The sequence below is a fragment of the Narcine bancroftii genome, chromosome 4, assembly GCF_036971445.1.
Source record: "Narcine bancroftii isolate sNarBan1 chromosome 4, sNarBan1.hap1, whole genome shotgun sequence".
Taxonomy (NCBI): domain Eukaryota; kingdom Metazoa; phylum Chordata; class Chondrichthyes; order Torpediniformes; family Narcinidae; genus Narcine; species Narcine bancroftii.
Genome location: NC_091472.1, coordinates 285,244,924 through 285,258,100, shown reverse-complemented (window position 1 = coordinate 285,258,100; position 13,177 = coordinate 285,244,924). Strand labels below are relative to the sequence as shown.

General features: G+C 39.3%; 2 protein-coding genes across 10 annotated transcripts in view; one reads left to right on the top strand and one right to left on the bottom strand.

Annotated features, from left to right (window-relative positions):
- The window catches only part of c4h2orf76 (chromosome 4 C2orf76 homolog), a 111,690-nt gene that overhangs the window by 47,093 nt on the left and 51,420 nt on the right, over positions 1-13,177 (top strand). The gene's annotated exons all lie outside the window — the stretch shown is intronic.
- Positions 1-13,177, bottom strand: part of steap3 (STEAP family member 3, metalloreductase) — a 31,947-nt gene that overhangs the window by 12,484 nt on the left and 6,286 nt on the right. The window contains exons 1-2 of one of the 5 annotated variants that reach the window (XM_069935232.1): positions 8,582-8,601; positions 1,148-1,259 (exon numbers count right to left, since the gene is read on the bottom strand). The exons of 2 other annotated variants lie outside the window; for them this stretch is intronic. The gene's annotated coding sequence lies outside the window, so the exon portion shown is untranslated. Of the gene's footprint in view, positions 1-1,147; positions 1,260-8,581; positions 8,605-13,177 lie in introns of those variants that run through there. 2 more of the 5 variants (XM_069935231.1, XM_069935234.1) reach the window with 2 other exon arrangements.

The window sequence follows — 13,177 nt, the reverse complement described above, 5'->3', positions numbered from 1 at the left end:
TTTGGGCTCCTAAGTATTTGAGAGTCTGGTATCGTAACCAGCAGGATCCCAAGTCTTAATATCACTTGTGCTCAGATTTCAACTCCAAGTTAGAATGCTATCCAATTTAATGTTTAATGAATAATACTGTGATATACGCAAGTACAAGCACAGAAGAAATTAACGTCTCACTGCAGCTTCTCAGGTACATGAAATACGCAACACATGAAGAAATAAAGACAATAATATGCAAGGAAGAGGAGAATAATAAAATATTCCCATTTAGAAGTGCCAAAAAAATGTTGAGTCTGTCTTACAGATTGTTCTTTGGTGGTCTTGAAGTTGTGAAGGTTGTGTGGGGAGTGCAAAAGCCACCATGTCGATTCTACTTAAAATCTTCTGTCAAGAAGTTAGCCAAATTTGAATTTCTTTTATGTCTAGGTTGTTTCAAACATTTCCTCATTCAAGAATACCCCTTTCATAAACTTGTGATGATCTTTCTTCAATATTTAATTGGGCATTTCATTGCCATTCTTTCAGGATGCTTTTTAATACTTTACTCAAAATGAATGCTAGACATGTTAGCCAACAATTCAAATGTCCCTTCTTCAACTTCCTATTTTCTAAACTGGAAAATACAAGGTTTGCAAAGGCATGACCAACTTTCACTTATTTATTTTGTGGACCTGGTGCTTTGCTCTGAAGTTAAGAATTGCTCTGGCAAGCAAGTTATACAAAACAAAGAACTTTACTGTATTTCCTTCTCTGGCTCATGGTTAATGGAATTGTAAATCTTTAACAAATAGCCATAACAAATTGGTTTTAATCTTCTATGGGTCCTTGAAACGACAAAGCTATTTAACTATTTGGTATAAGCAGATTTCAACAGAACATGGGCATACAATAGACAAAGCAAAACTCATACTTTGTGTGGAACATGTTCACAGTCTACGACATGCATTCTTTTGGTCTACATTCCTTCTGGTTTGACAGGACGGATGGACAGAAAATTTCTTTTTTTTTTAAAAAAGAAAGCATAGAACAATAAATTGCATATCCTGAAATGAAATATTCTGGTTAAAAATATCAATAACAAACTTAATTCTCATCTGATGAATGAAAATGATCTTTAAATACATAAAACAATGCAATGTTTGGATATTTTCACCTTAGTGTTTGTGCAGTGTCATCTTCAACCATTTCCACACTGGCATTCTGGCCAGCCCTCAATGTGAGTTGTTAGCTTCCCTACAGAGCTATTCCTCATCTCATTATCAACGCTGCAGAAGTCAAATTGAGAAAGGAAAATTATAATGTCCCATGCAAAGTAGACTTTTACACAATGTTTTGATATATCAATGAAAAAAAAATCTTTCCCTGCTACTAGAGAGAAGCAAACTCGTGTCATATGTTCAAAAAACTTCAATGTTATTTTGTTGACATCTGTTTTATACCAAGCAGCATTTGTTTCTGAAAATCATTACAAACAAATGCTTTGATGCAGTTGCAGAAAAAAAATGAACAGAAACCAAATGATTCCCTCCACTTCCTCTTGAGTACCTCCAGTAGAACAGCAGTTGACATCCTTACAAATCATAATTATTTATGCTTCATAGATAAATTTACCCCAGGCAAAATTATACTTTGTCTAATTACTGTAGTATGGCATGCTTAGACTACTGTTTTTAGTTATTGTGAATCAGTCTGCAGTTCTTGATCAGAACTCTATGCATGTTATTGCTGCATGCCTGACATGTGGCACAAAGATAAAATGACAATACTAACTTGCGGCAGTATATTGTGTTTGCACAGCAGGAGCGGAGATTTCATAGAGGTATATAAAATTACTATGGGTATAGGCTATCAGGGTTTTTTTTGCAGAGGTTAGGTGAGATACAAACCGGAGTACATGGGTTAAGGGTGAAAGAGGAGGAGTTTATGGGAAATATTAGGGGGAATTTCTTCACACAGAGAATGGTGGGAGTGTGAAACGAACTGCAAGCTGAAATAGTGAACGCTTGCTCAATTTTAACATTCAAGAAATATTTGGACAGGAACATAAATGGAGGGGTATGGAATGGGTGTAGTTCAGTGGGATGAGGCTGAATATTTGTTCAGGACATACTAGAAAGGCCAGTTTTCTGTGATATAATGATCTATGGTTCTGACCTAGCACTGGATTCATTTGCAATGTGGCTAAACTCTCAATTTTACTTTGCTGTAAAATTCAGACTTATGAGATTCATACACTATGGCGAGATCAGCATAGCTATGTGGATGGTAAAAGATATTCTGGAACCTTCACCATGATTCTGGGCACAATACACAGTGTGGAAATTAAGATTGTTTGGCAGTGGCACTTAGATTCTGGCAGGGCAAAAAAAAGTAGAAGTTCCTGTTTGGAGTTAGCTTTGTGGACCACACTATAGTTTTTAGCTCTTTCCTGGATTGGCATCTGGTTTTGAGGGAGAGCTAAAAATATTTTTTAAAAATATATCTTGATGCTGTGACATTAGCAGTTAGGAAATGATGGTAATTTTGCTTATATAGCATTTGCATCACATTCATCCGAGTTTGATGGTCAATAGCAACATTTTGAGTAATTTGGCATTTTTTTCTTCATGTAATAAATTAAGGAAACATTTATCTAACTTTAAAATAAAATATTTCTAAATTTAGAACCACAAAAAATAATACACATGATTAAAAATAATACAAATCAATACAAATACATAGAAACATAGAAGATAGGAGCAGGAGTAGGTCATTCGGCCCTTCGAGCCTGCTCCGCCATTCAATGAGATCATGGCTGATCTTAAAGTTCAGTACTCCATCCTCGCCTTCTCTCCGTAAACCCTAATTCCCTTATACTGAAGAAATATATCTAATTCCCTCTTAAATATATTCAAACAACCTGCCTCTACTGCCCTCTGTGGCAATGAATTCCACAGATTCACCACCCTCTGTGTAAAAAAATTCCTCCTCATCTTGGTCCTAAATGGTTTGGCTATTATCCTTGAACCATGGCCCCGGGTTCTGGACTCCCCCACCACTGGAAACATCCCTTCCGCATCCATTCTGTCCGGTCCTGCCAGAATTTTACATGTCTCTATGAGATCCCCTCTTAATCTTCTAAACTCCAGCGAGTACAATCCCAAATTGCACAATCTTTCCTCATAAGTTATTCCTGCCATTCCAGGTATCAGCCTGGTGAATCGCCTCTGCACTCCCTCCATTGTAAGAACATCCTTCCTTAGATAAGGTGACCAAAACTGCACACAATACTCCAGGTGGGGTCTCACCAAGGCCCTGTACAGCTGCACTAAGGTATCCTTATTCCTATACTCAAAACCGCTTGATATGAAGGCCAACATACCATTTGCCTTTTTTAACCACCTGCTGTACCTGCATGCTTGCCTTCAGTGACTGGTGCACAAGAACCCCTAGGTCTCTCTGCACTTCCCCATCTGCCAATCTATTGCCATTCAAATAGTAATCTGCCCTCCGGTTTGTATTACCAAAGTGGATAACCTCACATTTATCCACATTGTAGTGCATTTGCCATGTATCTGCCCAGTCCCCCAATTTATCCAAATCACACTGGAGCTTCCTGACCCCCTCTTCAGTGCACACAACCCCTCATAGCTTAGTGTCGTCTGCAAATTTGGAGATATTACATCCAATCCCCTCATCTAGATCATTAATGTAAATTGTGAACAGTTGGGGTCCCAGTACAGATCCCTGTGGCACCCCACTGGTCACTACCTGCCACTCAGAAAATGAGCCATTTATCCCAACTCTCTGTCTTCTATCTGCCAGCCAGTTCTCAATCCACATCAATACCTTGCCCCCAATCCCATGAGCCTTGATTTTGCTTGCCAGTCGTTTATGTGGGACCTTATCGAAGGCCTTTTGGAAGTCAAGGTACACCACATCCACTGGCTCTCCCCCATCCATTTTACCTGTCACCATCTCAAAGAATTCCAATAGATTTGTCGAGCACGATTTACCTTTTGTAAATCCATGTTGACTCTGTCTGATCCCTTCTCTGCTAGTCATATGCTCCGCTATTACATCCTTAATAATGGATTCTATCATTTTGCCCACTACTGATGTAAGGCTCACTGGCCTATAATTCCCTGCTTTTTCTCTACCCCCCTTTTTAAATAATGGGGTAACATAAGCTACCGTCCAATCCAAGGGTCTATTGAGTTCTGGAAAATAATTCTTAAAGCATCTGCTATCTGAATGTCCACTTCCTTAAGTACCCTAGCATGTAGATTATCAGGCCCTTGGGATTTATCGGCCTTCAATCCCTTCACTTTCCCCAAGACCATGTCCTTAGAGATACTGATTTCTTTCAGCTCCTCCCTTGCATTAGTCTCTATGTTTCCCAACATCCTTGGGAGGTTATTTGTATCCTCTGTTGTGAAAACAGAACTAAAGTAAGGATTTAATTGGTCTGCCATTTCCTTATTCCCCATTATATATTCCCCTGATTCTGACTGCAAGGGACCTACTCTGGATTTCACCAATCTTTTCCTCTTGACATATCTATAAAAGCTTTTGCAGTTGGTTTTTACGTTTGCCGCAAGCTTACTTTCGTAATTTATTTTTGCTCTCTTGATTAATCACTTTGTCCTCCTTTGCTGCATCTTGAACTGTTCCCAGTCTTCGGATTTGGTACTTTTTTTGGCCAATTGATATGCTCTCTCTTTGGACCTAATGCTGTCTCTAATTTCCTTTGTTATCCACAGTTGAGTCACCTTTTTTGGTTTATTTTTATGCCAAACCGGTATAAACAATTTCTGCAATTCTTCCATTAGATCTGTGAATGCTTTCCATTGTCTATCCACCGTCAACCCCGCCCCCCCATAAACACCACCCAATCAATCTTACACAACTCCCATCTCATACCATCATAATTCCCTTTATTTAAATTCAGGACCTTAGTCTCGGTTTTATAACCATATAACCATATACAGCACAGAACAGGCCAGTTTGGCCCTTCTAGTCCATTCCAGAACAAATCCCCACCCTCCTAGTCCCACTGACCAGCACCTGGTCCATACCCCTCCAATCCTCTCCCCTCTATGTAATTATCCAGTCTTTCCTTAAATGTAAATAACATCCCTGCTTCAACCACTTCTGCTGGAAGCTTATTCCACATCCCAACCACCCTTTGCATGAAGAAATTTCCCCTCATGTTCCCCTTTTAATTTTCCCCCTTCAATCTCAAACCATGGCCTCTGGTTTGAATATCCCTCACTCTTAATTGAAAAAGCCTATCCACGTTGACTCTCTCTGTCCCTTTTAAAATCTTGAACACCTCCATCAAATGCCCCCTCAATCTTCTACGCTCCAGAGAAAAAAGCCTCAAGCTGCTCAACCTTTCTCTGTAACTCAAACACTGACATCCTGTCAATATTCTCATGAACCTTCTCTGCACTCTCTCTATTTTGTTTATATCCTTCCTGTAATTTGGTGACCAAACTGCACACAGTACTCCAAATTTGGCCTCACCAATGCCTTGTTTAATTTCATCATAACATTGAATTCAATACTCTGATTTATGAAGGCCAACATTCCAAATGCCTTCTTCACCACTCTATCTACCTGAGTATCAACTTTGAGGGTACATTTACCATAACTCCTAAATCCCTTTGTTGCTCTGCACTCCTCAACTGTCTACCATTCAATGTATATGACCTATTTAGATTTGCCTTTCCAAAATGCAACACTTCACACTTATCCGTATTAAATTCCATCAGCCATTTCTCAGCCCACTCCTCTAGCTTTCCTACATCTCTTTTTAAGCTACGGCAATCTTCCTCACTGTCCACAATACCACCAATCTTTGTATCATCTGCAAACTTACTTATCCAATTCACCATCCCTTCTTCCAGATCGTTAATATATATAACAAACAATAGTGGACCCAGGACCAATCCCTGAGGAGCTCCACTAGTCACCGGCCTCCAATTTGACAAACAATTTTCTATCAGTACTCTCTGACACCTCCCATCCAACCATTGCTGAATCCATTTCACTACCTCCTTATTTATACCTAATGCCTCTACCTTTTTTCCTAACCTCCTGTGGGGAGCTTTGTGAAAAGCTTTACTAAAGTCTAAATAGACAACATCCACAGCCTTCCCTTCATCAATCTTTTTTTTAAACCCCTCAAAAAAACTCTACAAGAACCTATAAGAACCTAGGGGTTCTTGTGCACCAGTCACTCCATGTCGAGTGAGAATTCGATCATATTGTGATCGCTCCTACCGAAAGGGCCTCGTACAACAAGATTGCTGATTAGCCCCTTTTCATTGCATAATACCCAGTCTAAAATGGCCTGCTCCCGAGTTGGTTCCTTGACATATTGGTCTAGATAACCGTCCCGTAAACATTCAAGGAATTCCTCCTCCTCAGTATTTTTACTAATTTGGCTAGTCCAATCTATATGTAAATTAAAGTCTCCCATGACGACAGCTGTTCCCTTATTGCATGCTTTTCTAATTTCTCTTTTTATGCCTTCCCTCACCTCTACATTACTATTTGGAGGCCTATATACCACTCCCACTAACGTTTGCCGCCCCTTGCTATTCCTCAGTTCCACCCATATAGATTCCGCTTCTTCCGAGTTAATATCCTTCCTGTCAATCGTGTCGGTCCCTTCTCTCACTATTAATGCTACCCCACCCCCTTTTCTTTCTTGCCGATCGCTCCTAAATATTGTATACCCCGGGATATTAAGTTCCCTGGCTTGCCCACCTTGCAGCCATGTTTCTGTAATCCCAATCAAATCGTATTTGTTTGTCTCAATTTCCACAGCCAATTCATCTATCTTGTTCCGAATGCTTCTTGCATTAAGATATAAAGCCTTCAGATTTGCTTTTTTTACCCTCCTTGCTCTTTCTGATTTTTTTATTTTTGCTGCCTAACCTAACTTTTCCTATTTTATCTTTCCTGTCCTTTGCCCTATCATACAGGTTCCCATCCCCCTGCCAAATTAGTTTAAACCGAGCTGTATTGCGTTCAGTTCTGGTCTAACCAGTTTTACAGAGCTGCAACATTACCTCACAGTTCTCAAACTCAGTTCCTTGCTTATGCCATACACCTTCTAACCATCCCATCAACTTGCACACCAACCTTGAGGGATCTATGGATGTGGAACCCAAGATCCCTCTACTCCTCCGCACTAGTAAAATGCTGCCATTAACCACATCCTCTGCCTTCAAGTTCAACCTTCCAAAGTGCATCACTTCACATTTATCTGGATTATTTTGTAAAAATAAACCAAAAAAGGTGACTCAACCGTGGATAACAAGGGAAATTAGAGACAGCATTAGGTCCAAAGGGAGAGCATATCATTTGGCCAAAAAAAGTACCAAATCCGAAGACTGGGAACAGTTCAAGATGCAGCAAAGAGGACAAAGGGATTAATCAAGAGGGCAAAAATAAATTACGAAAGTAAGCTTGCGGCAAACATAAAAACCAACTGCAAAAGCTTTTATAGATATGTCAAGAGGAAAAGATTGGTGAAATCCAGAGTAGGTCCCTTGCAGTCAGAATCAGGGGAATATATAATGGGGAATAAGGAAATGGCAGACCAATTAAATCCTTACTTTAGTTCTGTTTTCACAAGAGAGGATACAAATAACCTCCCAAGGATGTTGGAAAACAGAGACTAATGTAAGGGAGGAGCTGAAAGAAATCACTATCTCTAAAGACATGGTCTTGGGGAAATTGAAGGCCGATATATCCCAAAGGCCTGATAATCTACATCCAAGGGTACTTAAGGAAGTGGACATTCAGATTACCAAACCTAGCTGTCAATATATTGACCCCTTTTGGGTTTAGGTGTAGCCCATCCTTCTTGTAAAGGTCATGCCTTCCCCAAAAGGGATCCCAATGGTCCCAGAAGCCAAAACCCTGTCTTTTACACCAGCCCCTCAGCCACACATTCATTTGTCTTAACCTTTCATTTTTGTCCTCAGTTGCACTTGGCATATAAAAAGAAAAAAGAAACCTCCCTATATATCACCCCCTCTACCCCCTACTAAAAAGGAAGAAAAAAGAAAAAGGGGACAAGAGACCCTCAACAAGAATACCTATTATTTAAAATTTCTCATACTGAGACCTTATGGAGAAGGGAATGTCAGAGCTTCATTTAAATATCAACACCAATATTTTGTAAATATAGGCTCTATATCTTCCAAAATATATAGTATTTATCTCTTAAATTATAAGTAATTTTTTCAAGTGGTATACAATTCCGAAATTCAGCATGCTATCTTTCGATACCCAAATCCGTATCAGACTTCCAAGTTATGGAAATACAAGGCAATTTGAACAAACTTCTTTTGATACCTATTCAATTTCAACTTAGGATCAACGCCATTAACATCACTCAATAAAAATAACATTGGATCCTGTGGGAACTTAATTCCCATTATTCTTTTCAATAAGTTATCTATTTCTAACCAAAAAGGTTTAACTTTAGGACACTGCCAAGTTGAATGCAAAAAATGTACCAATTTCCTGTCCAAACTGTAAATAGCTCTTGATGGAAAGAAAATTGCCAATAAAGATTAAGTGATACCTGTGGTGCTTATTTCATCTTTCTTGAATGTTAATTTCATTCTAGAATCAGATTTAGGGATGATGAAATCAAACAGGTTTAACAGTTAATCATATTGAAGATTTCTCACTGTTTACAATACAGAAGAATAACAAGGAAGTTTTATCATTTGTTTACAAGTTTATAGAAGGCAAAATTAAAATGAATACAATGGAAACTGAATAATTCAAGTTTTCAAATATTTGAATCTAAATGGAATTATGGAAAACAAATTTTACATTCCAGTTATCAATCTGCACTTACATCAGTCCCTTGCATTACAAGTTCCTGAACAGGAGTATTATCAAAGACTTGATGCCTAACTATAGGATAAAAGGTCAGATCACCAATAGCTCAGTTAAGGAAAGAATGGTTTGGGACTGTACAGGACCATTTCAAAAAATTACATACATTTTAGGGCCAATTAAATTAGAGCCAATACATGCAGTTAAACCAATTTACAAGCAGAAAGCTCCCATTGCTACAAGCCCAGAGGACTCATAAACCCAGCAGCAATAGATATTCACCAAGACAAATGGTTACTTAAACAAAATTTGCTTTTAATTATCTTTAAACATGAAAACATAATCACACTTTAACTTATCACTATTGCCTTAACTAACCCAACTTAACCCCCTTCTAATTCTAAGCGCATGTGTATGTAAGGTGTGTGTGTAAATTCAGAAAAGTTCTTTGATTCACAGTCCAATCTTTCTTCCCATTCCTCCAAGTTCACTGGTTGCAGGCAATTCTTCTACTGTGCACAGAATTTCACAAGTATAAAGTTCACCAGGCTTTGGTGCTTCAAGGTAAATGGTTACCGCTCAGAAAATATTTTTGTTACCATGGTTTTTTAAAAAAAATTGATTAGCCCTATTCTACATAATTCCTTTTTTTTTTAAAATAACCTTCATTCCAAGATATTGGTTATACTCAGTGGCGAAGCTTGGGTATACAATCTTTTCTAGATCTATATATTGACCAAAATTTGGCTTCTTTTGAACAATTATCGATTAAATTTAAAATACCTAAACATCAATTTTTTTGTTACTTACAGATACAGAGCTTCTTAAATTTATCCTTTAACCTTATTTGGGAAGTGTACAATTTTAAACCTAATCATAAAGGATTGCTTTCTGCCCTTTATGAACTGCTCCTAAGATCGAGGGTTCCCTGGATTTCATTTAGAAATTATTGGAACAAGACTTTCAACAACCATTTGCTGGAATGTGTTCACTCATCTTTTCTTTGTGCTGGCACTCACTAATTCAATGTCAAGTAGTCCATCAAGCACAGGTTTGGTTAGCATAATTTTATCTTAATATTACCTCTAAATACAAAAAAAAGCCTTCCTTACAATCCCATGTAGTGGCTGTTGCTCCCCTCATTGCTAGAAGGGCCATTTTCCTGAGATGGAAAGATGCTGTCCCTCCCACTCATACTCAATGGTTGTCAGATATGATGGCATATCTTCCTCTAAAAAATATTATGTGTTCTACTACTGCAGTGGATCTTAGCTTTCTTTCTCTTTGGGGTCGTTTTCTCAATTACTTTCAAAATTTGTAGATTATTCATTTCTTACTTTTTTTTTAAAACAAATAACCCCATAGTGTACTCCTCAACTTGGCCAGCAACCCTCATAGGGTGGAGGTAGATTATTAGATTAGTTTAAGAATACCGTTTTCTCTTTTATTTTTATCCAATTAATAATATGGGTTCATATGCATCGTACCTTGTTTATCGTAACTTGATATTGACTTACCTTATATATTTTACATATATTAAAACCAATAAAAAGAAAAAGAAATTATAATCTCAATAGGTCACACAAGACCAGGCTTCCATTAATATTAATCTGTGACATCATCTCTATCCATTCTGCAGCCAGAATATACCTATCAATAACTGTTCATCTCATTCCACTATCCTGAAGCAAAAACATAAATCCTTTCCACGGGCATTCATTGGAAACCTTGAATGTAGAATGACAGCTTTAAGCACACTGGCTTTGGATTCTAAGCACTAGTTTATTTTATTTCAAGTGTGATGGACACACATTATCCCAATGATCCAAGATTATTTGAATGAAAAGTTGACCAATCAAATCTTTCTTGGAGCTTACATATATTGTGCAATAGATTATAAATTTATCTGTGGTAGCCCTAGCCATTGCAAAAGCCAAGCTGTCCAAGGCCATCAGGGAAGTAAAGTGTGTGCATGCCCAGCACAATCACAGTCACTTCCTGAACAGCAAGGACACGCGACACATGTGGAAGGGTATCCAAGATATCACCAACCACAAGACTACACCATCTGCCTGAGCTGGTGATGCTTCCCTCCAAGATGCACTGAACAACTTCTACATATGCTTTGAGGTGAAAAATGACATTGCAGCAAAGAAGAGCACCTCTCCTCCAAATGACCAGATGCTGTGTCTTGTAGTGGCCGAAATGAAGAGAAAATTGGGCAAGGTCAACCCGCAGAAAGCTGCTGGACTGGATAACATTCCCATTAGAGTGCTCAGTGGATGTACGGCTCAGTTAGCAGATGTTGTCACCGACATCTTTAACATCTCCCTGAGAAGCGCCATAGTCCAAATATACTTCAAAGCCACCACCATTGTCCCCATGCCAAAGAAGTTGTTTATGCCCTGCCTCAATGACTACTGCACTGTGGCACTACATCCATCATCACAAAGTACTTAATGGAACACATCAAGCTCCTGCTGCCCCCGTCACTAGACCCCCTGCAGTTCACGTACAGGCCCAACTGCTTCAAGGACGATGGCATCACCACCACCCTCCATCTAGCTCTCACCCACCTGGAAAAGGACTCGTATGTTCAAATGGTGTTTTTTGACTTCAGTTCAGCATTCAGCACAATTACACCACAATACCCGATAAGGAAGTTGAGCCTGCTAGGTCTAAACACCTCCCTCTGTAATTGGATTCTCAACTTCCTGTCAGAGAGACCTCAGGCAGTCCAGATCGGTAACAGACCTTCAAGATCATCAACTGACCCGGGTCTGCTGTTCACTCTGCTGACCCACGATTGTCCAGCTAAACACAACTTGAATCACTGTGGTGGGCTTGATTAGTAAGAATGAAGAGTCAGCGTACAGAGATGAGGTGCGGTCAGTAACAGACTGGAGCAGAGCATTAAAAAAAATACAAGAGATCATTGTTGACTTCAGGATGGCCAGGGGGTGGGGTGGGGATGGAATCACTCTCTGCTGATCATTGACGATTCAACCATTGAGGTCATCAAGTTCCTTGGAGTGCACTTGATGGAGAAGCTCACCTGGTCCCATAACACCAGCTCCATAGCCAAGAAAGCCCTGCAGCACCTCTACTTCCTGCGAAGGCTGAGGAAAGTTTATCTCCCACCCTCCATCTCACTACATTTTACACGGCCTGGTTTGGAACCTATACCTTCTCGGACTACAAGATCCTGCAGAGTATAGTGAAGTCAGTGGGAAAGATAATTTGGTGGGGGGGGGGGGGGGGGGTCTCTTCCTACCATGAAGGACATCTACAACACTCAATGCAGGCAAAAGGCAATAAACATGAAGGACTCCACTCTCCCTGCATGTAAACTGTTCTCCCTTCTGCCATCTGGTGGGAGGTACTGTAGAACTCAGATCATTATATCCAGACTGGGCAACAGTTCTTTTTCCCCTCCCCCCAAGCTATCAGGTTCCTGAATTCCCAGAACATATGTAGATAGTGTAGTGTATACATCTTTAATATTTTAATATGTTTAACTTCTATTCTAACATATATGTAAATATACTCCATGGTCCTGGAGAAATGCCATCTCGTCTTTGCCGTGAGAGCATGGTATGAATGATAAATAAAGGTGACTTGACCCCCTTTCCAAAGTACTTGTACATTCTTTTTGAGGTGGAAGTTTAGCAGAGAAGCATATGTAACAGAAATTTACTATTTCTGTAAGTCTCTCAAAACAAAAGAGAAAAATAATCCAAAATATTTTAAACAACATTTTAGGCAGGGGTGCTGGGCCTCACCGGAGCGCTGTTCCTGCACCCCAGGGGGCACCTCACGGGGCCACTCTAGGCACCTCATGGGGTGGCTGTGGCACCTTCTTGTCACCATTTTTTGGGAGCTCCGGCACCTAAAAAATGAGTACCGCACCCCTGATTTTAGGTGGAAATAACGCAACTCTTTGAAAGGCAACATGGACAATAAATTACCGCCTTGCTTGTCATATAGAGATCGGAGGAAATAGGTACTGCTTTCTGTGAGATTTTCAACCATGGCATTTGCCCGGATTTTATGGTCGTATTACTTAAAGTCCATGGCTTTTATCTAGAGCATCAATAGAGCTCTCTCAATCTACAACACAACAAATAAAGAATTCACTTGGCCGTTATCACTTTGCAGTTTGTTAAAGGTTTGTGTGCAAATTAGTTGTCACCTTTCCTACTTTATAATAGTGTCTATATTTTAAAGTACTTGATTCACTTACAGAGGTTTGTTTGAACCAGTTGTGAAAGCTTCTGAACTAGACTCCAGATTCATTGTCAGAGTATATACACACTGACATCACATTGAAGTA